This window comes from Mustela nivalis (genome assembly GCF_964662115.1).
Source record: "Mustela nivalis genome assembly, chromosome: 17".
Lineage (NCBI taxonomy): Eukaryota > Metazoa > Chordata > Mammalia > Carnivora > Mustelidae > Mustela > Mustela nivalis.
In genome coordinates this window covers 12,452,470-12,476,048 of record NC_139036.1, presented here as the reverse complement: position 1 = coordinate 12,476,048, position 23,579 = coordinate 12,452,470, and the positions used below count along the sequence as shown (strand labels likewise).

At 50.6% G+C, this 23,579-nt stretch overlaps 1 long non-coding RNA gene across 2 annotated transcripts; it reads right to left on the bottom strand.

Annotated features, from left to right (window-relative positions):
- Positions 1-2,775: 2,775 nt before the first annotated feature.
- LOC309851093 lies at positions 2,776-18,225 on the bottom strand. 2 transcript variants are annotated; one of them, XR_014304626.1, is made up of 6 exons: positions 18,076-18,225; positions 15,355-15,438; positions 10,508-10,665; positions 9,614-9,881; positions 8,978-9,087; positions 2,776-2,976 (listed from the first exon to the last, which is right to left on the bottom strand). It is a non-coding gene; the product is annotated as an uncharacterized lncRNA (long non-coding RNA). The 2 variants fall into 2 exon arrangements; XR_014304627.1 differs by lacking the exon at positions 18,076-18,225 and having other exon boundaries at positions 15,355-16,103.
- Positions 18,226-23,579: the final 5,354 nt, after the last annotated feature.

Below are 23,579 nucleotides of genomic sequence, written 5' to 3'. Positions count from 1 at the left end.
AATAAATAAATAAAGGAAAGTACTGAGAGATACTTGCTAGACAAAAGTATACAGGAAAGCATGGGAATGTGTAACACAAAATCTGGGACACTAGTTAACTAGGAGACAGGACTGTGGAAGGAGGACAAAGGGATTTCTAGGGTTTGAGTGATTTTCTTTCTTCATCGGGCAGTAAACACACAGGTACCTTTTGTTTCATGCCTTAAAATGTACACATTTTGGATGTATGCCTCCTTTAGCAATGAAAATATAAAGAGATCAAATATTTGGGGCACAAAAGAGTAAATGAGACATGATGAAGTCAGAAAGCAGGCACAGACAGCACCTCAGAGACATGTAACTGTGAAGAGGTGCAGAGAGCCAGAGCCGGAGGGTGATGCACCATCAGTGGTGTCCCCCAAAGACCGGGGAAACAAACACATGTGTGTCTGCTCAGGGTATAGCCAGGGAGGGAGGGAGAGCGGATCATTGCAGGAGAGGGCCTTGGGCGCCTGAGAGGAGTGACATCTCGGGCACTGGCCGCTGTTACACTCAGAGGGGCAGGAAACGGTGGTGAGGATGAAGCAGGTTGTAGGCTGAGAGTGAGAACAGGCCAGTGTCTGTATCTGATGGCCCCCATTCTCTCAACGCAAAATGAGAGAGGTCATCAGCCAAGAGGAAGAGGAAGGGATGGGGAGAGATGAAGAGAAGGTGTGAGACAGTTTGCTCTAGAAATGAAACAGCCAGCCTACTAGAAAGCTGGGCTGTGCTGAGAGCTCGCTCACCCTTTGTGACTCAAGCCAAATGGAAGGGCTCGGTCCAGCGGGGTGGGCAAGAATGTAGAGCAGGCAGAAGATGGCAGAATCCTTCCAGACTTTGGGCCTTGCAGGGCTGTCCACACCACATTCCTCTGTGACCGAGATATTGCTTCATCTGTTCTGTCAAACCTGGCAGCCACTGGCCACAGGTGGCTGGGGAGTACTTGAAATGTAGTGATGCCAAGGAAATGAATCTGAAGTTTTGTTTGTTTGTTTTTGTTTTGTTTTAAAGATTTTATTTATTTAATTGACAGACAGAGATCACATAGTGGTCAGAGAGGCAGGCAGAGAGAGTGGGCAAGCAGGTTCCCTGCTGAGCAGAGACCCTGATGTGGGGCCCGATCCCAGGACCCTGGAATCATGACCTGAGCCAAAGGCAGCAGTTTAACCCACTGAGCTACCCAGGCGCCCCTGAATCTCTAGTTTTATCTCACTCTAACCGACTTAAATCCAAGTAGCCACATGTATTCAGCAAAGTTTCATGACACAAAATCCTACACATAGCAGTTGTGTTTCTATAGACTAGCAATGAAAACCCACGAAGGGAATGAAGAACACCAATCCACTTATGATATCATAAAAAGACCTAGGAACAAACTTTCAGTGGAGGGTTTGTTTGCTGCAAAGGACACTGCTGAAGGAGACTCAAGAAGATGTAAGAGAATGGAAAGACAGCCTGTGCCCGTGGATTCCTTTGTTTTTTTGTTTGTTTACTTGCTTTAAAGATTTTATTTATTTATTTGACAGACAGAGATCACAAGTAGGCTGAGAGGCAGGCGGGAGGTGGGGGGAAGCAGGCTCCTTACTGAGCAGAGAGCCTGATGCAGGGCTCAATCCCAGGACCCTAGGATCATGGCCTGAACAGAAGCTCAGAGGCTTTAACCCACTGAGCCACACAGGTGTCACTGTGCTCATGGATTGTTAAGAGGACAACTGCCCAAAGCAATCCATAGATTCAATGCAAGCTGTAAAAAGTCTCAGAGTGGTTTCTTGCAGCAACAGAAAAACTCACTATGGCCGGTGGCTACTGTATCAGCTCAGCTTATAAAAGCTGAGAGGAAGGTGACCTAGAGGGAAGGTGAGGGGTCAGAAGGAGAGACGTGGACATGAAGCTACAGCATGACATGTGCCCAGGAGAGCCCAGTCAGCCAGGCCCTCTGACTGGGTTCTGGGTCCTGCACCCAGGTGAGCACTTTGCACTGCCTGGCACATTGTAGGGACTGAGCAGCCATGTGGTGAGCGAAGGTTGCAAGGATGAGTATGACAACGCAGAATGGAAGAGTTGACTTGGTGGGTGTCCTTGGCAAGTCGCTTCTAGCAAACTGAGACTAATAATTTCTGGTTCTCAGGAGCAGTTAAGAGCATGTCTAGAACAGGAAAGGCCGCTGGCCCGTGACTTCAGACAAATTACCTAGTACTTAACAGTAGCAGTCCATTGTGTTATTAAAGAACTCCTTCCCAGCACGTTTGCATGGACTGCGTCAGACACTTGCTGTAACAAATTAGCAGAACCTGGCACATAATACATGCTCAAAAAAATATTGCTCACTATTAAGAAGAGTAAAATGAGATCAAGAATATGGTCGTGTTTTGTTTTGTTTTGTTTGTTTTGTTTACAAGTGCTACTGAACCATAACTGAACGCCAGCAAAACCAAAAGTACGTTTGGACTTGGGCTTGGTGTGACTGTAAACTAGCTTTGCACACTCAAACTGAGCTTACCTGAACACCATACTCTTTGAGTAGGTTGAAGGTGCTTGCTGGCATTTCCACGGCTAAGGTCCACCACCAGATGCAAAACTTCCTGTGAGTGACAGCAGATGGAGGAGAATGAGAAGGTTCCTGAAGGCTGTTGACAAATCTGACACCTCTCGTGGTAGCCATGTAACTTTGGCTAAGGAACATGGCAACATGAGCTAAACCCCAGGAAGAGAACCCCCAACGAGGGGCCATGGGGTCCGGTCCTTCCCTGAGAGCATCACATCACCACATGGCCCGAGGAGAGCTGCTCACCAGGACCCACTTGATAGGCTGGCCAGCCCACTGAGGCCGCCTCCACGTGCCCCATAACTGGATTTCAGCATCAGAGATGGTTGCCAGATATTTGGCATCCCGGATGATGCTATGGCCCCAATGTCGTGGCCTTCTGGGCAGCTGTCAATATTGTGTGCACAGGAATGCTGCAAAACAGGACCAGGGAACACCCATTTGTGGAGGTCTGCCTTGCTCCCCAGAGAAACTCACTTCAAAAGCTATGGAGGAAACAAATGTGGTCCATCCATACAACAGATTGTGATGCAGCCATACAAAGGAAGGAAGCACGGACCCCTGCTGTATCAGGGGTCGACCCCCCAAAACATCACGTGAAGTAGAGAAGCCTGACACAAAGACCACACGTTGTTCGAGCTCATTGATATGAAGTGTCCAGATTTGAAAATCCACAGGGACAGACAGCCATGTCAGTGGTTGCCAGGGGGAATGGGAGGGGTGAGTGAGGGCTTTAGGTTTTCCTTTTGGGATTTTGGAACTAGGGGTACCCAGCGGGCTCAGCTGGTGGAGCATGTGACTCCTGACCTCGGGTTTGTGGGTTCCAGCCCCACGTTGGGCATAGAGATGACTTTAAAACAGCGGTTGGAACTAGATACAAGCAGAATGGCACAATATTGTAAACGTGCTCAATGCCACTGAATCACAGGCTTCACAATGGCGAATTTTACCTTATGTGAATTTTACCTCATTTTAAAAAATAATAAAACTAACTCAGCATTATGCAAACATGCTGTTAGTTCTCTTCATGAAGTCGACTGTCACCCACTGTTGAGCGCTGATTCTGTGCCAGGCATGAAGGACGGAAATAAGAAAAAAAGATGCCTAGGACAATACCCCAGCTCTCAGGAAAACGAGTGCCCTCCCAGCTAAGAGGGAATGAAAATAAGCACAGGCTTTCTAGACAGCAACTTAGCTGCATCTGTCAAAATTTTAAATGCACACACCCTAGGACTCAACAATTCCTCTTCTACAGCTTTTTTCCCAGAAAAATAATAGTGAAATTAAACAGAGATAAATATAAAATCATGTTCATCATGGCATTGCTTTAATGGCAAAAAAATCTCAAAACACAAATATCCACGAATGTGGGAACTGTTTAAAAACATTATGACATAACCATACAATGAAAAACTAGGCTACTTGCAAAAAGATTGAGGCAGGGGCACCTGGGTGGCTCACTTGGTTAAGGGGCTGCCTGCAGCTCAGGTCCTGGGATCAAGTCCTGTATCAGGCTCCCTGCTCAGTGGAGAGCATGCTTCTCCCTCTCCCTCTGCCTGTCACTCTGCCTACTTATGCTCTATCTCTCCCCACTCTCTCTGAAAAATAACTAAAAAAAAAAAAAAAAAAAAAAGAATGAGGCCAATGTGGGAAGGTGACCAATATTTTGTGAAAAAAGCAAGTTGCCAAACAGTGTAGTTATCTTCCTCCTGCATGAGGGAGAGAGAATGCACACATTTCTGTGCACAGAAGAATCTAGAGGAACAGATTCTAAACTAACCAAGGGTGACTCTGGAGATGGGTCTGGGTAAAGAAGGACTCACTTTTCCTTCCCTCATTCACTACTATACCGTGTCACTGGCAAGACTGTAGAACCCTAAGAAGCAGGAAAAACCTTGTCACATGCAGAATTAAATGAGATACTTAAATATCTCAGCGAGCCAGAGAAACACAACAGAAGCAAGGCTGTGAGTGATTTGAGTGAGCAGCAGCACAGGGGTCGGGGGAGTGAAGGCCGGTGGTAGTTCGTCCTGATCCAGGACCACGGCTGGTGGTTCCCATTGTTTTTCATTACGGAGCTCTTGTTACAGGAAATATCAGCAGGCCTGCTGGGTCACTCCAGCGCCCCCACTGGCTGGGACCAAGTCTGTGCCCTGGCTGAAGACCTGGCTGGTTGTCTGTCACCTGAGAAGGCTTCATCCCCCTGGGAACTAGCCCCCCAAATCCTTTGAGAGAATGCAGTCCTAACATTGCTGTGAATGGCACCATGATGTCCTTAGTGTGGAAAAACATCTTATCCCTGTGGCTTTCCAGAATTAAAATAGAGATCCAGTGATGTCATTTGGGCCTGTTCTATAAATATATTGGTGGGAAGAGAATCTGTTTATTTTGCTTAGGAATGGGTGATGTTTAAAAGAATTTAATGTATCAGAGCCTATGATGGATTAAATTTGTGACTCTGATGGATTAAAATTGTGCCCCTCATTGATTCAGACTTGTGATTTTACATTCAAATCATACTGGTTTATAAACAGTATTTGAATACTTATGAGAACTTAAGATTTATCATAGTTATGTCTAATTTATTAGATTTATAATAATTCTCTAAGTATGGGTGAAGGGTTTATTTTTTAATCAGGCTACTAAAAAACTTAGAGATAAAACCAAATATATTGGTTTTTTTTTTAGATTTATTTATTTATTTGAAAGAGAGACATCACAAGTAGACAGACAGACAGGCAGAGAGAGAGAGAGAGAGGAAAGCAGGCTCCCTGCTGAGCAGAGAGCCCGATGTGGGACTCGATCCCAGGACCCCGAGATCATGACCTGAGCCAAAGGCAGCAGCTTAACCCACTGAGCCACCCAGGCGCCCTATATTCAGTTTCTAAGTGCAGTTTAAAAATGTTTAAAAGGAATTAATAATCAAATTTGTGAGTTGGGCCAAACATTAATCAAAACCCCCTTAAAGGCAATTATAAAAATCTGCTAGATTTATAAAAGGTGTAAAATTTATAAGTTGAATAAAAAAAACTTAAGGGAAAACTATGGTTCTGAGTTTATAACTTTAATAAAGTGAATATTCATTCTAAAACCAGCTAATCTTTTCTGGGTCCCAAATTCATCATTTACTATATCATAAAACTCACACTGACATATTGAATTGTTAACCAAAGATGCACTTTAGTTTGTAATTAAAAAGAAAAAAAAATCACTGTCAGAATCACCCCTAGTCTAGTCGAGGAGACAGCTTTATAAGCAAGAGAATATAAGAGGGGAGCCTGGGTGGCTCAGTCAGTTAAGCCTTCAGCTTGGGTAGTGATCCCAGCATCCTGAGATCGAGCCCCACATCAGGCTCCCTGCTCGGCAGGGAGTCTGCTTCCTCCTCTCTCTCTCTGCCTGCCTCTCTGCCTACTTGTGCTCTCTACTTTGTCAAATAAATAAATAAAATCTTAGAAAAAAGAAAGGAAAATAAAAAAGCAAATAAAAAAGCAAAGAATAAAGACTTTTAAGGGGGCCAGCCGTGCCTGGGGAAAAGGAGCTATCAGCAACAGTTTCAGAGAAGAGACACATGTGAGGCGCCCACCCTTCCTGCCTGTGGACTCTGTCACGGATAGAACAACTTTCCCTCAGGTGTAAGTCAGATATCCCACTACTTGCAGCTGGAAGCGTGTGACAGCCACAGGTGACAGCCTGGCACATGGAAGGGGAATTCCACTTTCTGGGGGATAAGTTTCCATGACTAGGATGCAAGATGCGCTTTTCCCTCTATCTCAGGCTGCATCGGCAAGAGGCAGCCTCTGAAGGGTGTTCAGCAGGGGAGTAACACAAACAGATTTTGCCTTTGTGAAAAGATCACATTCAAAATGCTGTGGAAAACAACCGCACGACGCTACACGCTGATGTCCATGGATCTGTATTTAGGACAACAGCAAATGTTCTGGAAGGAAACACACCAAATTGACTACCTCCAGGAAGAGGGTGAAGATTGGAGATGGTGGCCAAAGGAGACCTTAGCTTTCAATTAAAAGATTATTAAAAATCAACAGATGGGTAGATAAGCAGAATCAGTATATCCATGTGATAGAATCTTGAAAACAAAGGAAGCACTGACTGATGCCACAACGTGGGAGAACTCTGAAAACATTATGCTGAGAGAAAAACCAGACATAAAAAGCCACATATGATTCAGGGACATAAAATGATGACAAGCAAACCTATAGAGACAGAAAGTTGATGCGGGGCTGAGAGGAAGGAGAATGGGGAGCTCACTGTCACAGAGTTTCTGTTTGGGGTGATGAAAATGTTCCAGAAATAGTGCCGATGGTCGCACAACATTGTGAATGTAATTAATGCCACCAAATTAGACGTTTAAAAACATAATTTGGGGCACCTGGGTGGCTTAGTGGGTTAAAGACTCTGCCTCCAGCAGATAATAAAATCTTTAAATTAAAAAATATATATTTTTACAATGGGGTGCATGGGTGTCGCAGTTGGTAAAGCGCTGGCTCTTGGTTTCAGCTCAGGTCTTGATCTCAGGGTCCTGGGATCGAGCCCCATGTTGGGCTCTGCACTCAGCAAGGAGTCTGCTTGAGGATTCTCCCTCCCTCTTCCGTTGCCCTTACCCCACTCACACTCTCTTGCTCTTAAATAAATAATAAAGAAATCTTTTCTAAAAATGTGAAGATGGTCAATTTCATGTTATGTGTATTCTAAATCACCATCCTGGAGGTTGGGTTGTAGAGTGAAGCTGCAGAGGAGGAGGCTGGCCAGGTGGGAGTGGGTGGGCAGGGGCAGCAGAGGTGGCTTTAGAAGGCCTCTGGGAGGAGATGCAACAGGGCTTGGGAGATATTTTAGCAGGAGATATCCACGGGACATCCAGGTGGAATGTTCTCCAGCTGCTTCCTCATCCATGAAAAGAGGAATTATGAGGTGGTTAGGCAGATGAAGATGGTATGGTTACCACCCCAGGACTGCTCCCTTCTGGCTGGAGAAAAGGACCAACCACATCCTCCTCACCATCTTGGGCCAGAGGAAGCAGAATCTCAGAAGGCAGATGAAAACCAAGGGGACATGGTATCAGAAAAGCCAAGGCAATGACAAGTGTGAAATGCCACTGAGACGTCTAGTAAGATGAGGATCAGGATTAAGTAACAGGGCCCTAGGACATCACCAGTCAACTGGGGGACCTGTATCAACCTAACTTTCCAGAACACCCAAGAGCTTTAAACAACTTCTTCCTAATCATCCCCAACTGGACTATCCACCCCCATGTCACCACCCCCCACAACTCAACCAAGGTCATACAATCTTATCAATTAATCTAGCACTGCACTCTGCCTCTAGGACCAGGAATGAAGAAAGAAAACACACATTAACATCTATCATGGGCCATGGACTGTGCACTACTGGTCTTCATGACAGTCCTGTAAGGTAAGTGCAGTGTGTTAAGGGCCTCCTCAGAAGTCAGGTCCACCCAGAGCCTCAGGATGTGAGCATATAATGCTCACAGGGTCCTTGAGATGTATTAGTTCAGATGAGGGTAGATTAGGATGAATCCTAAAACCAATGACTGCTGAACTGATAGAAGTGCAGACACAAAGAGACACATGGAGGACAACGTCATGTGAAGACAGCGGCAGAGACTAGAGTGATTAGTCTACCAGCCAAGGAAAACCAAGGGCTGCCAGCTACCACCAGCAGCTGGGAGAGAGGCCTGGAGCAGGTTCTCCCTCAGAGCCCCAGAAGGAACCACCCCTTAGGGCACCCACATTTCAGACTTCCAGCCTCGGGAACTGTGAGGGAATAACTTTCTGTTATTTTAAGCCCCTCAGCATGTAGTAATTATTTTTTTTTAAGATTTTAATTATTTATTTGATGGACAGAGATCACACAAGTAGGCAAGAGAGGCAGGCAGAGAGAGAAAGGAAAGCAGGATTCCTGCTGAGCAGAAAGCCAGATGCAGGGCTGGGTCCCAGGACTCTGGGGTCAGGACCTGAACCAAAGGCAGAAGCTTTAACCTTCTCAGCCCCTCAGGCACCCCAGGGTGTGGTCATTTCTTAGAGCAGCCCAAGGAAACTAAAACAGTGGGTATGATTAGCCTCTTTTTTTGTAGAAGGGGAAAATGACTTCACTTCTCTGGGCCTCCAAGCTGGGTTAGTGTTAACCTCCCTCATCTACTCTGGGACATCGCCAAACCAAGTTTCTCAGCCTAAAGGACCAATAATTGTAGCTGGGGAAATTCATGAAGGTAATGTCACTTGACCGGGCCTCAAGGCAACAGGATGGCCAGCCTCCCAAGGCCGCTTCACCCTCACCCGGCATCCCACCTCTGGCTTCTGCATGCCCAGACCAGCATTTCTCATTTGTTGCAGATACGCTACAGTGAGTAGAAAAAGAGGCTTGCGCCACACCTACCCTGTGAAGGAGTCCCATATGATTATCAGGAATTCGGGCCCTTTGTCAGCCGTGGCAATCTACCACCTATCTTCCCTGATGCAGAGGCAGGAGATCACATTAGTGTGGCCCTGCAGAAATGCAGAGAAAATGCTCTGAAACATTCAGGATGGACAGAGAGGCTGGAGCCCCACAGAGAGAACTAAGCTCCCCTTCCAGGTTCATCGGGCTGAAAACCCCACTCCTATGGCCTTTCCCTGGCATTTCTCCATAACCAGTGGTTTTCTGATTTTCTCTCCCGCAAAACCCCTGAAGGGTAAGCCACGCTCCCCACAAGGACAAGGGCTCCCTACAGATCTAGGCATGTGCCCAACTGTGAACCCAGGTGGGGAATAAATGGGGTTCTGCCCCACCTCCAGTCCCCTTGAAGCCCTGCTGGCCTCTTCTCCCTTAACCAGTGTCCACTCAGGCCACTGAGCAGATCTGGAGCAAAAGCCTCTCTGCTGGTCTCCCTGCTTTCATTCCCATCCCCCCATAATCCTTTCCCAGTAACTCAGGAACCTTCTGGAAACAAACAAAATGCTAGTGCTGCCTGCCAGGAAATAGTCCATTCCCTCCCTCCTTCCTCTTCCCTTGATCACTCCATGTCAGTCATACCAGCCTTCTTTCTGGGCCCCTTGGGCAGGCCCGCAAACCTGGAGCTCCCTGGGTCTGGACTGCTTTTTCCCAAACTGCCCCTGGTTGGTTCATTCTCCTCAGTCAGTCAGATCTTGGCACAAAGGGCATGTTTGCCAGTGCAACCAACTGGAGGCCCATCTCTCACTCCTGATCTCTCTCCTGCAGCAGCCCACATTTCCTTTGGAGTGTTTGTTGTAATTCGTAATTGTGTATTTATGAGACTATAATCTCCATGTTTTGTTCATGACTACAGCCCAGAATCGGAAACAAAGAGGTTCTGATAAATACCTATGGAATAAATGAACAAAGGAATAAATGGATGGATGGATGGATAGTCAAGGCCACTCCCAGCCACCTGACTCTGCAGGAGGCTGGACTCCTGCCTGGCATGGTCCCTATTTCTCAGCCCCTCTGCCTGCTGCTCCTTCCTCGCTCCACAGACACAAACTCCCCCCTCTCCCTCCCACCAGCACTGGACTCAGTGCTGCACATTCAACTAAGCTCCAAGAAGGGCTGCTTGTGGGCTTGGATGTTTCTGGACATCTAGAGAGCAAATTCTGCACCTACATGGCATGGATCCCTGAGTACTGACTAGGCTTTTGGGAAACCCTCTGTGATGTTTTTGACCTAGGCATTGACTTAAGGAAGGTCCTTATTAAAATATATGTTCGGGGGCTCTTGGGCAGCTCAGTCAGTTAAGTGTCTGCCTTCAGCTAAGGCTTTGATATCAGGGTCCTGGGATCAAGCCCCACGTCAGGCTCTCTTCTGAGAAGGGAGTCTGTTTCTCCCTATTGCTCTCTCTTCCTTGCTCTCTTAAATAAATAAATAAATAAATAAATAAATAAATAAATAAATAAAATCTTTAAAGGCAACAACAAAAACTTGCATACCTGAAGATGGTGCTGAGTATTCTTGAAGACATCGTAGATGAACACAGTGTCAGCACAGATGTACAGAAGAACTCGCTGGTTTTCATCTCAAATATAGTAAACAGGAAGAGAACTGTTCCATCCAAAAGATCAAGTTATGGTCTGGAAGGCAAAGGCAAGACCAGCAAGACACTGAGTGCACGGAGCCCAGAACTGTGATGCCAGGCACACCTGGTGCAGTCTCTGGAGGGAAAGGATTTCACATCATCAGTCCGAAGTAGGGGAAATCTCTTCAAGAACGTCCTCGACCACATTCTAGGGCATGGAGGACCCTAGAATCCATGAAGCTGAGTAAAACGGGCCACACACAGTACAGGATCAGTCTAATCCATAGAGGTGGAAAGGAGCCCAGTGGCTGCTTGGGGCCTGGGGAAGGTGGTTGGAGAGTGATGGCTAGGGGGTATGGATTTCTTTTGTGAGGGATGAAAATGCTCTGGAATTAGACAGTGGTGACAGCCGCACAACCTTGTGAACATGCGAAAAAGCAATGGATGGTATACTTTAAAGGGGTCAATTTTATGAGGATGTGAAGAAATTGGAACCACTGGTCACTCATGGTAGGAATGTGAAATCATGCAGCTGCTTTGGAAAACCCCAGGGAGAGCTCTCCAAACACTGAAATCAGAATTAGTGTATCATGCAGCAATGACACTTCTGGATACCTAGCTCAAAGAGCTGGAAGCAGGCTCTCAAGGAGACATTCACACGCCCATGTTTAGAGCAGCATACTTCACAGAAACCAGAAGATAAAAGGAAGCCAAGTGTTCCATGATGGACAAATGGATGAACAACATGAGAGTGTTGCTCAGGCTTCCACAGGAAGGAGACCCAATGCTCTACGACATGGATGGACTTTGGGGACATCATGGAAGTGAAATCCACCAGTCACAGAAAGACAAATATGGTAGGATTCCACAGACATGGTCCCAAGAAGAATCAGTCCCATAGAGACAGAAAGTGGAATGGTGGTTGCCAGGAGCAGGGCTGGGGAACGGGGAGTTGTTCAGTGGGTAGGGAGTTTCCTTTTCACGAGATGAGTTCCAGGTGTTGGTTGCAGCACAGTGTGAATGTACCTACGACGAAGCTGTACACTTCAAAATGGTGAAGATGGTAAATTTTAGGGGTGCCTGGTGGCACAGTTGGATCAGCAACTGACTCTTGGCTTTGGCTCAGGTTGTGATCTCAGGGTTGTGGCATCCAGCCCCACATCGGGCTCCATGAATAGTCTGCTTAAGACTCTCCTCTGCCCTTCCCCAACCTCCCCTCTCTTTCAAATAAATAAATATTTAAAAGTAAGATGAGGGGCGCCTGGGTGGCTCAGTCATTGGGTGTCTGCCTTCAGCTCAGGTCATGATCCCAGGATCCTGGGATCGACCCCCCTGCCAGGCTTCCTGCTCCTGGGAAAGCCTGTTTCTCCCTCTCCCACTCCTCTTGCTTGTGTTTCCTCTCTCTCTCTGCCTCTTTCCTTGTCAAATATATAAATAAAATCTTTTTTTTTGAAGATGCTAAATTTTACTTTATGTGTATTTTACCACAATTTTAAATTTTAAGAAGGTAAATTTAATGGTATATGAATTATACCTTGGTTAAAAAAGAAAAGAAAGTCAACAGTAAACAGAAAGAACATCCTATCCTCCTAATCCCCAGAACCTAGGCTGCTCAGTATCTCACACATAGTGAGCACTTAATATAGTGAAATTCAATTTACTTCATGAAAATATATGGAAAGGGGAAATTACAGTATAGTCACCAAGGAACTTCATAAGAAAGGCAATTATTCAGCTGGGAATATTTGTATTTGGTCTCATATACCATTTCCCCTGGAAGAATAAAGAGCACAAAGAGACAAAATTCCCTAAGCATGATTAAAAATTCCATATTCCCAGGAATAAATCCAAGATTAAAATTTTCTGAAATGAAAAATTTGAGCTATTATAAATCTATTACTTTTAATTCAATAGTAGTTTACTTATGCATAGTTTTGTGTGCAAAGTCTTTTGTAAAAATCACGGAAGTGATTAAAACTGTTTATAAATTCTGTGGATTCATACAAAAGAGTATTATTCAGAAATAAAAAGTAATAAACTAGCAAGCCAGGAAAAGACATGGAGAAATCTTAAATACATTTTGCTAAGTGAAAGGAGCCAACCTTAGGGGAACACAAGGTTGTCCCTCCAACCTTAGGGGGACACAGTGGGGACACCTGGGTGGCTCAGTTGGTTAAGTGTCGCCCTTTGGCTCAGGTCATGATCTCAGAGTCCTAGGATGGAGCCTTGCATTGGGCCCCCTGCTCATCCAGGAGTCTGCCTCTCTCTCTCTCTCTCTCTCTCTCTCTTTATGACAAATAAATAAAAATCTTTAAAAAAAAAAAAAAAGGACTTCACATTGTATGATTCCAACTACATGATATTTTGGAAAAGTAAAACTATGAAGATGGGGGGCGGGAATAATGGCCAGGGAGTGAGGGGGTGAAGGCAGGGATGGAGAGTGGGGCACGAGGGATTTGAAGGCAGTAACACAAGTCTGTAGGACACTACAATGGTGGATATACCTCATCATATCTTAGTCAATGCCCAGAGAATGTCACACCCCCAATTGTGAACCCTAAAGTAAAATATGGATGTTATTTAATAATAACAGTCAACATGGGCTCATCACCTCTAACAAATGTCCCCCACTAATAAAGATATTAACAAAAGAAGAACCTGGTGGGGGCACAAGGGAATATATGGGAACTCTGTACTTTTCATTTCGTTTGCTATCAATCTAAACTGCTCCAAAAAATAGTCCTTTTAGGGGCATGTGGCTGGCTCAGTCAGTAAAGCCTATGCCTCTTGATCTCGGAGTGTTCCAGCCCCTTGCTTGGTGCAGAGATTACTTAAAATAGAAACATTCCATTTAAAAAATTAGCCGAGTCCAATTAATTGAATGTGGTAGCATCTAAAGTAATGGATAAGTGATTAGAGACTTTTAGCAACTTACTCACTCAGTATTAACGGAACCTCCTTGCTCCAGCAGCGCTCACACTCATTGAAAGCACGCGCTATCCGTTGATGCTGGGCACTAGTGCTACCGTTCGTGATGAATGGTCATGGAGTAGCCGGCTCTTACAGCACCTTCCAAACATGAACAAAAAACGCTATGGTCCAAAGCAGATTTCACTGCACTTGACAATCATCAAAGATTCCTTCGCATAAATGCATGACACCTTGTTTTCTTGGTGGAAGTCAGTATCCAGGGCTATGCCTACTTACCAGGAACACTCTGAATTACTCCAGGCCTCTAGGGTAAGGCAGGGGACCCCAAAGGAAAAGGGGGATGCTGCAGGCAGAGAGAGGCAGGAACACACTTGTTGAAGCCCCTTTGGTGAGAACAAATCAGAAGTAACAAAAACGGCCATCCATAACAGGGCACTGGTTGAATTTAAAATGAGGAAGTGGTTCTACATTCCCTGATACAGAAAACCCTCTGAGACATACTAAGTGGTCATGCAGAAGATCTGACTGGTAAAGAAAACAAAGCACAGCATGTGTCGTGTGTGTGTACACACACACACAGCTGTGTCCATAGATGTCCAGGAAAAGGTATGGAAAGATACACAGTTATACGAAACTGGAATGGTAGTCACTTTCAGGAAATGGATTTGGTGTGGTCTGTGTGAGAAGAGGAATCTGCCTGATTTTTTTTTTAATTTTAACTTATTTAATTTTAGAAGGGGGAGGGGGGAGGGAGAAAGGCAGAGAGAATCCCAAGCAGGCTCCATGCCCAGTGCAGAGCCCCATGCGGGGCTCAAGCTTACAGCCCTGGGATCACAATCACAACCCCAGCCGAAATCAAGACTCAGACATTTAACCAACTGAGCCACCCAGGTACCTCTGCTTTAATTTTTTTTTTTAAAGAACACCTATTATTTTTAACAGGAATAAAAAAGGGGGGGGTTACCTGGGTCACTCAGTGGGTTAAGCCTCTGCCTTTGGCTCACCTCATGATACCAGGGTCCTAGAGCCCCACATCCGGCTCTCTGCTCAGCAGGGAGCCTGCTTCCCCCTCTCTCCCTGCCTTCCACTATGCTTACTTGTGATCTCTCTCTCTGTGTCAAATAAATAAAATTTAAAAAGGAAGAGAGAGAGAGAGAGAACCAATACAGGAACAGGAACAGAAAGAAGGTGTCCTCAAGGAGCTAAACAAATTTGCGGAGGGAGGTGGTCTAGAAGAGTTGAGTTCCGCAGTGAGCCCAAGGCTAACAGGGGACCCAAACCCCTGGCATGTAGGACACTTGCTCTCATTAGAGATATCCCTGGATGTCGTGCTGGCTGGCTAAACAAGCCAAAAGTCTTTACAGTCTCTAAAACTTGTTCTATCTTTCAGGCTGGACAAGCCCAAGTTTTGACCTTGAACTCCACTGCTCAAAGTAAACCCAGTCTACAGAAACGAGGCTGTCATTTGTCTGCATCTCCCACTAGGTGTTTGCCATCATCCTCATCAACGCTACCATCCTTGTCGCCACCACCACCATCATCCAGATGTGAACACCCGTCCAGTGCTCACTGTGTGTCAGGAACTACATTAAACACTTTACGTGCATCCGATCACTTACAAATCTTCCAAAGGCAGAATCTACAGGGAAAAATAGAGGTGAATCCTAGGAAGCAATTTTCAGTGGCACACGGAGGAGGAAGGGAAAAACTCTCCTCCTCTTATTCTCTTGGTAAATGGTGATATTTGTGCGGCAAAGGCAGATGGCAGTCGACCCCCTGGTGCCTTTCTCAGTGGCTTTCACTTTTCCCATACCTTTTGCTTTCTGGTCCATCTCCGAACGTGCAGTTTTAGGAGCCCGTAATGGTTTTAGGAGCTTGTGAAGAAGCATCAGGCCATCTAAAGCAGAAGAGGTGAGGAGAGGAGGGAAAGGGGAAAGGAATGGAGGAGCAGGAGGAGGAAGTGAGAAAGAAGGGGAATGGGGAGGAGAGGGAGAGATTGTCCTGAGTCTCCCACAAGAAAGGGCACCCTATGTAACAGACAAACCACGTCTGGAATTTCCTGCCTGGGGAGCAACACTGTCGGACCCAGATGCCAGGCCCAGAGGCAGCACTTCTGTCACACATGTCCCTCCAGAGCGCTGAACTGAACTTTAAAACATATAAGTCTGTTATTAGTTCAAAAGGATATTTCTGGTGGTATTTTTTCTTCCATATGCATAAAATCCCCTTGTTTCACAATGCTTTTAAAGCACTAGAGGACACTAAAATCCATGTTACACTCCCTTCCAAAGGATACACGTTGGCGCGGTCATCCCTTCCAAACAATATGTCCTCGCTGGTAGCACCAGTGATTTCTCCGGGATTTCTGCTTTGGACTGGAATTCTTCCTCTTGTCACTCACTTAAGTCTGATCATCTTTTTTTCCTCTCTCCTTTACCATCCCAGTTCATCCTGAGGATCTGATCAATTTTCTCCCCAAGCCCGCTTGAGGGCTGTGTTTCAGGGAAACTAATCTCTGGTTCCTTGGAACCGCTTTGATCCAAATCAAGATATTTTCCTTTTGAGCTCAAGTCTCTTAAAGGCTCATTTGTTTCCAAATGCTCTGATTTTAATGCATCCTTTCACTCTCCAAGGGTTCTCTTAAAAAAGAAATAAAAGAAGATTGTGATCCCAAATACAGTGTATAGCTGCTTCATTCCCTCCTTTACTTTTCTTTCTGTTCCTACTCAGCCAGACTTAGTGTTCCTCTCACACTGGAACTATGAACTATTTCAAAAAGGTGCCTCGGGGGTGTGTGCGAGTTAAGTATTGGCCTTTGGCTCAGGTCATGATTCTGGGATCTAGGATGGAGCCCCACATTGGGTTGCCTCCTCAGTGGGGCATCTGTTCTCCCTCTCCTGCTCTCCCCCTGCTTGTGTTCTCTCTCACTCTCTGTCAAATAAGTAAATCTTAACAAATAATAATAATTTAAAAAAATAAAAAGGAGCCTGGGACATTTTATACTTTATACTCATGCATGTGCCAGGTTTATTCTTGGCCTATAAGCAGAACCACACAGCAAAACCATTCTTCTAAGTGGCCCTGGTCATCTCCAAGGATGGGCGAGTCACAGTCACTCTTCTTCTTGGACCACAGCTGAGTTCTCCTTCGCAGGGAGAGCCTACATTATTATAATCACGCTGATTGTGTTCTAAGACAATTGCATTCCAACTAACCCCTAGGAACGCTTTCTGTCAGCTCCCCTGCACACCTTCTCCAGGAGGCCTTCCCTGACCATCCGCCTAGCTGGGCTAAGTGTCCTTGATTTTTGTTTTTTAAATATCTCCCATGCATCTCTCAATCACTGCCCTTAGGATACTGTTTTATGGTGCTCAGGTATCAGTCTGCCTCCCTACACACCCTAGAGCTCCTTAAGAGAATGGACTGTGTCTTGTTTGTATTATCCCCATAGCCTGGCAAATGGTGAGTATTCCATGATTCTGAATGAATGAATGAAAGAATAGATGAATGACTTAAAATTACTACTTACTAGGGAAGTTCTTGACATGACTGACTGTGTAAGTATCTCCCCTGCACCTGACATTCTTTGTGGAATTTCCTTTAGAGAAATATTGACCATAACCATCGTCAGTTCACTCTGCTTCCCATTTTAATTTCCTAGTACATGAACCTATCAATGAACTGCGCAATACCAGCTCTGGTTCCTTTCCACAGGAATAAAAAGAATTTCATACTTCTGGGAAAACCTATACCTAATCGGAAGCATATTGATGTCAGGGCCTCTCATCTTTCCAGGAATAATTTTAGAGCTCTGTAACTCACTTTGTATACATTCATATTCCCACAGGCAAGCGAAAGATAACCCAGGCATTTACAACAATTCTAATCATGTAAATAAGGACAGAAGCAGCGACTTAGTGGTTAAAAGTGTGGGCTTTGCAGTCGGCCTCTCCTAGCACGCAATCCTGGTTCCACCACTCACTTGCTCTGAGACCTTGGGCAAGTGGCTGTTCCCTCAGAGTGCCTATTTGCTCACAGGCAGGATAAAGTGAGAACCCTAATTTCTGGGGTTGAGATGACCTATGTAAAACGTTCAGTGCAGCTGCCACAGAGGGCTTGAGAAAGGCAGCAATCGTTTACAGTTTAACAGCCTTCTAACATAGTCTCTCATTCATTTCTTCGGACAAACTGGAATTTGTGGCTCTGGGAGTTGAAATAACTTAATGGGCTCACACCGCTGGAAAGAGGCCGACCTCTCTAATGCTCAGTTCCTCCAGGTGGAAAAAACACTCAAGGCCCAGGGCCTTGAGTAGGGGGCCTGCTCCAACTGCAAACTTTGTCAGCGCATCTTGATGCGGGGCCCAGGGGAGGGGAGGAAAGTGCAGGGGTCTGTGGGGGAGGGAAGGGGGACACAGAGGCACAGGTCCTTCCTCCAGCTTAGGTCTCTCTGAGGCTGACCTGGCCCCCAAGCATCCCCAATCCCCTGAGGGCCACCAGGCCCTCCCACACAAGGACCCCCCCAACCCCGACTCACAGAGTGCGCCCTCCAAGGACCTCAAAGGACTGGCCCTCCTCCCACCTGGACCCCTAGGTCACCTCCCCAGCCTCCAGTGGCCACTGCTTTCTCCTCCAAGCGCTCCCTCCCTGTGGTTGTCACCCAAGCCCCGCCCCATTGTAACCGCCGCCAGGGCCAGCACAGTAAAGCAGGAGGGCCGGCCGGTGGTCACGTGTCCAAGGCTCTGTCTCGCGCTGGCGGGCACGCCCCCTGGCGGTCAGCATGGGAGAGGAACCACTGGGGCCCTTGTCCTGAAATTAGCCTTCCTCCCTCTCAACCACTGTCTTCAGCTCCTTCCACAAACGTATTCCCAAGGCGCCAAGGCGTAAGAAGCGGCATTGGTGGCACCTGCCATTCTGACTTTCCGAAGACTAGGTATGAGCTGTTTGGTAAAATCCTCCTTGCCAAAAGAAAACTAAATTTCCCCGCCTCCTGTCTACTCCGCGAAGTGACCCCCTTATTGGGGTGCCGCCTCCGCGGGCACACGCAGGCGGGCACACGCAGGGCCCGACCAGGCCGCAGGGTAGCCCACCCCCGACGGCCGCGCAAAAACCGTGGCGTGGCGCAGCAACCACGGCTCCCGGAGTGCGGTGGGCGGCGGAGTCTGGGGGAGAAAGGAACTCTCCTCCCCACGGACCGGACCGCCCGAACCCTAGGCAGATGGGCGACGCCCAAAGGGTCTTTAAACCTCAGAGCCAGGATGGGCTTGGTACCTGGACAGGGGGTGGGGGAACAGGCGAAGCAGGAGAGGGGACACGAGGCCACAAGCCATCCCCGCCTCGATGCCAATTGCGTCCGCGGCCAACCCGCGGGGCGCGGTAACCCCGACGCCGCGGGTCCGGGACGGGGGTGCCCCCCCCCAGTCCCGCCGGGCGCCGCCACTTGCCCCCGATGCCAACACCCGACACCGCCCTCTCCCCAAACCTACCCCAGCGCCAGAGCCACCGAGGAAGAACCGGACCCCTCTCCCTTCCCAAGCACCCCAAAGCTCGTTTTTACCCAAAACCGCGTCCCTCCCCGCACCCGCCAACCCAAGCCCCTCTGGCCACAGAAGGCGAGGGGCCTGCAGCGGGAAGCGGGGCACAGGCAGGCAGGGAGCGCGAAGCGGGGGGGCGAGAGAGAGCAGGGGCAGGGAAGGCGAGGAGCGGAACTGGGGCCCGAGGCCTGGGCGGGGGGCCGGAGGGGAGAGACACGGAGCAGGGAACCGCAGGGTCAGAGCAGACGTCCGAAGGACCGAGAGAGAAAAAGCCAGGGCGGGCGGCAGAAGGTGGCGGCCGGCGGGCGCCCCGCGTGAGACCAGGCTCTGAGGCCCCCGGGGGTGGGGGGCGGGCCGGAATCATCCTGGAAGGCGCCAAGGGGACCGGACGCCCCGCCGCGCGTCTGGAGAGCGCCGAGGGCAACGTACGGGCGCAGCGACCGGGAAGGAGCAGCGCCGAGCGCGAAGGCATGGGCGCGAGAGCGCACCCCTCCGCTAGCCCTTGACCCGCCCTCCGCGGGGAAGGAGGGGCGCCGGAGGGCTGAGAACAGGGACAAGGCGCCCCAAAGGGGCACAGCGTGGGGAGACGACGCGCCAGCCCCAGACAGTGAAGACCTTCAGGGGAGCCCAGAGGGGACTCGGGGGGTGGGCGGGAAAGGCGCTGCACCATGCCTCCTCCCTTTCCTCCTGGCGACCCGCCACTGTTATCCGCTTGCCTGGGGCTCCACTCGCGACTGGGCGGTACTTCACTCGCCTCTGGGCGCCTCCTTCCCCCTGACTTCTTGGAGGATTAAATCATGATTGCCTTTCTAAGGCCCTTGGAGTCTGTTAATTATGGGCAATAGGGTTTTTAGAAAGCAAATTAGGCAGGAAAATCAAATTCAAAATGTAAGCCTCCTTAATTGTGTTTTGTTTTCTTTTCTTTCCTTTTTTTTTTTTTTTTTTTTTTTACTTTCAGGCGCTCACGGGGTTCCCACCTGACCCACACACACATCGAGGAACTCAGCACAAGCAAGGCCCGACGGCCGCGCAAAACGGTGGCTTGGCGCAGCAACCATGGCCCCGGGGGAGCGGTGGGCGGTGGAGTCTGGGGGAGAAGGGAACCCTCCTCCCCACGGGCCCGACAACCCCGACCCTAAGCGGACTGGCGACCCCAAAGGGTCTTTAAACCTCCGCGACGGGACGCGCTTGTACCTGGACAGGGGGTGGGGGAACAGGCGAAGCAGGAGGGGCGACACGAGGCCCCAGGCCACCACCGCCTCAAAGCCGATTGCGTCCTTGGCTAACCAGCGGGGAGCGGAAAGCCCTACGCTGCTGGCCCATGATGGGGGAGGCCGCCCCAGTCCCGCGGGCGCCGCCACTCGCCCCCAAGGCCGACACCCGACACTGCCCTCTCCCCATCCCTTCCCTGGGACAGAGCCACCAGGGGAGGACCGGACCCCTCTCCCTTCCCAAGCACCCCAACGCTGTCTTTTACCCACAACCGTGTACCTCCCCGAACCCAACAACCCAAGCCCCTCTCGCCACAGAAGGCCAGAGGGCTGCAGCGGGAAGCGGGGCACCGACAGGCAGGGCGCGCGAAGCCGGGAGCGAGAGCAGGCGCAGGGCAGGCGAGGAGCTGAACCCGGGCCCGAGGCCTGGGCGTGGTGCGGGAGGGAAGAGACACGGAGCGTGGAACTGCAGGGTCAAAGCAGACGCTGGACGGACCGAGAGAAAACCATCCAGGGCGGGCGGCGGGCGCCCCGCGTGAGCCCAGGCTCGACGCCCCCGGGGTGGAGGCCGTGCCCGAACCAGCCCCAGGAGGCGCCACGGGAACCAGACGCCGCGTCGCGCGTTCTGAGACGCGCTGAGGGCAACTTGCGGGCGCAGGGACCGCGAAGGACCCGCGCCGAGGGCGAAGGCAGCGGCGCGCGAGTGCGCACCCCTCAGCAAGCCCCTGACACGCCCTCCGCGGGAAGGCGGGGCGCGGGAGCGCTGAGAGCAGGGACAAGGCAGGCGCGCCAAAGGGGCGCGGCGGTGGGGGACACGTGGCGCCAACCCAGACGGAGAAGAGAGGCAGGGGAGCCCAGAGGGGACAAGGGGGGGGGGCGGGGAAGGCGACGCGCCATCCCCCCCCCCTTTCATCTGGGCGACGCGTCGCTCTTCTCCACTTGCTTCCAGGCTCCACTTGCCTATGGGCGGGGTTCCACTGGCATCTAGTTGCCTCCTTCCCCCGACTTTTTGGAGGATTAAGTCATGATTGCCTTTGTAAGTCCCATGGACTCTTAATTATGGGCAATAGTGTTTTTAGAAAGCAAATTAGGAAGGAAAATCAAATTAAAAATTTAAGCCTCCTTAATAGGGTTTTCTTTCCTTTTTTTTTTTTTTTTTTTTAAATTCCATGCGCTCACAGGGTTCCCCCTTGAGCCCCCACACATTGGGGAACATCCGCAGGGTAGCCCCCTCCCAATGGCCGCGCAAAGACCCTGGCGCAGCAACCATGGCCTGGGGATGCGGTGGTCCGCGGAGTCTGGGGGAGAAGGGAACCCTCCTCCAAGCGGGCCTGACCGCCCCAACCCTAGGCGGACGGGCGACCCCCAAAGGGTCTTTAAACCTCCGCGACGGGACGCGCTAGGTACCTGGACAGGGGTTGGGGGAACAGGAGAAGCAGGAGGGGGGACACGAGGCCACAGGGCCACAGGCCACCACCGCCTCAAAGCCGATTGCGTCCTTGGCTAACCCGCGGGGAGCGGAAAGCCCGATGCTGCCGACCCGTGACGAGGGAGGCTGCCCCAGTCCCGCCAGGTGCCGCCACTTGCCCCCGAGGCCAACAACCGACACCGCCCTCTCCCCATTCCTTCCCCCCCTCCAGAGCCACCGGGGAGGACCGGACCCCTCTCCCTTCCCAAGCACCCCAAAGCTCGCTTTTACCCACAGCCGTGTACCTCCCCGCACCCGCCACCTCAAGCCCCTCTCGCCACAGAAGGCAAGGACGCTGCAGCGGGAAGCTGGAAGCGGGGCAAGGGCAAGCAGGGCGCACGAAGCGGAGGGCGAGAGCAGGGGCAGGGAATGCGAGGAGCCCAACCCGGGCCTGAGGCCTGGGTGGGGGTCGGAGGGGAGAGACACGGAGGAGGGAACCGCAGGGTCAGAGTAGACGCCCAACGGACCAAGAGAGAACCATACAGGGCGGGCGGCAGGAGGTGGCGTCCGGAAGCGCCCAGCGTGAGCTGAGGCTCTGAGGCCCCCTCGGGTGGGGGACGGGCCCGAAACACACCCGGAAGGCGCCACGGGGGCCGGCCGCCACGCCGCGCGACCAAAGTCGCGCCGATGGAACCGTGAGGCGCAGCGACCGAGAAGGACCCGCGCCAAGGCTGAAGGCAGCCGCGCCAGCGCGCACCCCTCCGCAATCCCTTGACCCGCCCTCCGCGGGGAATGCTGGGCGGCGGAGGGCTGAGAGCAGGGACAAGGCAGGCGCGCCAAAGGGGCGCGGCGGTGGGGGGCACTCGGCGCCAGCCCCAGACGGAGAAGACGGGCAGGGGAGCCCAGAGGGACACGTGGGGGCGGGGAAGGCGCTGCGCCATCCCCCCCCCCCCCTTTCATCTGGGCGACGCGTTGCTGTTCTCCACTCGCCTCTGGGCTCCACTGGCCTATGGGCGGCGCTCCACTGTCATCTGTGCGCCTCCTTCCCCCTGACTTCTTGGAGGATTAAATCATGGTTGCCTTTGTAAGGCCCATGGACTCTTTTAATTATGGGCAATAGGGTTTTTAGAAACCAAATTAGGCAGGAAAATCAAATTAAAAATTTAAGTTTCCTTAATTGGATTTTCTATTCTTTCCTTTTCTTTTTCTTTCACTCCACCGGCGCCCAGGGGGTTCCCACATATTGAGGAACGCGGGGCACACGCACGGCCCAACGGGGCCGCCGGGTAGCCCCCTCCCGTCGGCAGCGCATAGACGGTGGCGTGGCGCAGCAACCACCGCCTCGGGGGTGCGGTGGGCGGCGGAGTCTGGGGGAGAAGGGAACCCTCCTCCCCACGGGCCCGACCGCCCCGACGCTAGGCGGACGGGCGACCCCCAAAGGGTCTTTAAATCTCCGCGCCTGGACGCGCTTGGTACCTGGACAGGGGTGGGGGAACAGGCGAAGCGGGGGTGGGGGGGACACGAGGCCACAGGCCACCCCGCCTCGACGCCGATTGCGTCCGCGGCCAAACTGCCTGGCACGGAAACCCCGACGCTGCCATCCCATGACGGGGGAGGGCCCCCCAGTCCCGCCGGGCGCCGCGGCTCGCCCCCAAGGCCTACAACCCACACCGCCCTCTCCCCATCCCTTCCCACCCGCCAGAGCCACGGGGGGGGGGGGACCTGACCCCTCTCCCTTCCCAAGCACCCCAAAGCTCGCCTTTACCCTCAACCGAGTCCCTCCCCGCACCGGCCAACCCAAGCCCCTCTCGCCAGAAAAGGCCAGGGGGCTGCAGCGGGAAGCGGGGCACGGCAGGCAGGGCGCAAGAAGCGGGGGGCGAGAGCAGGG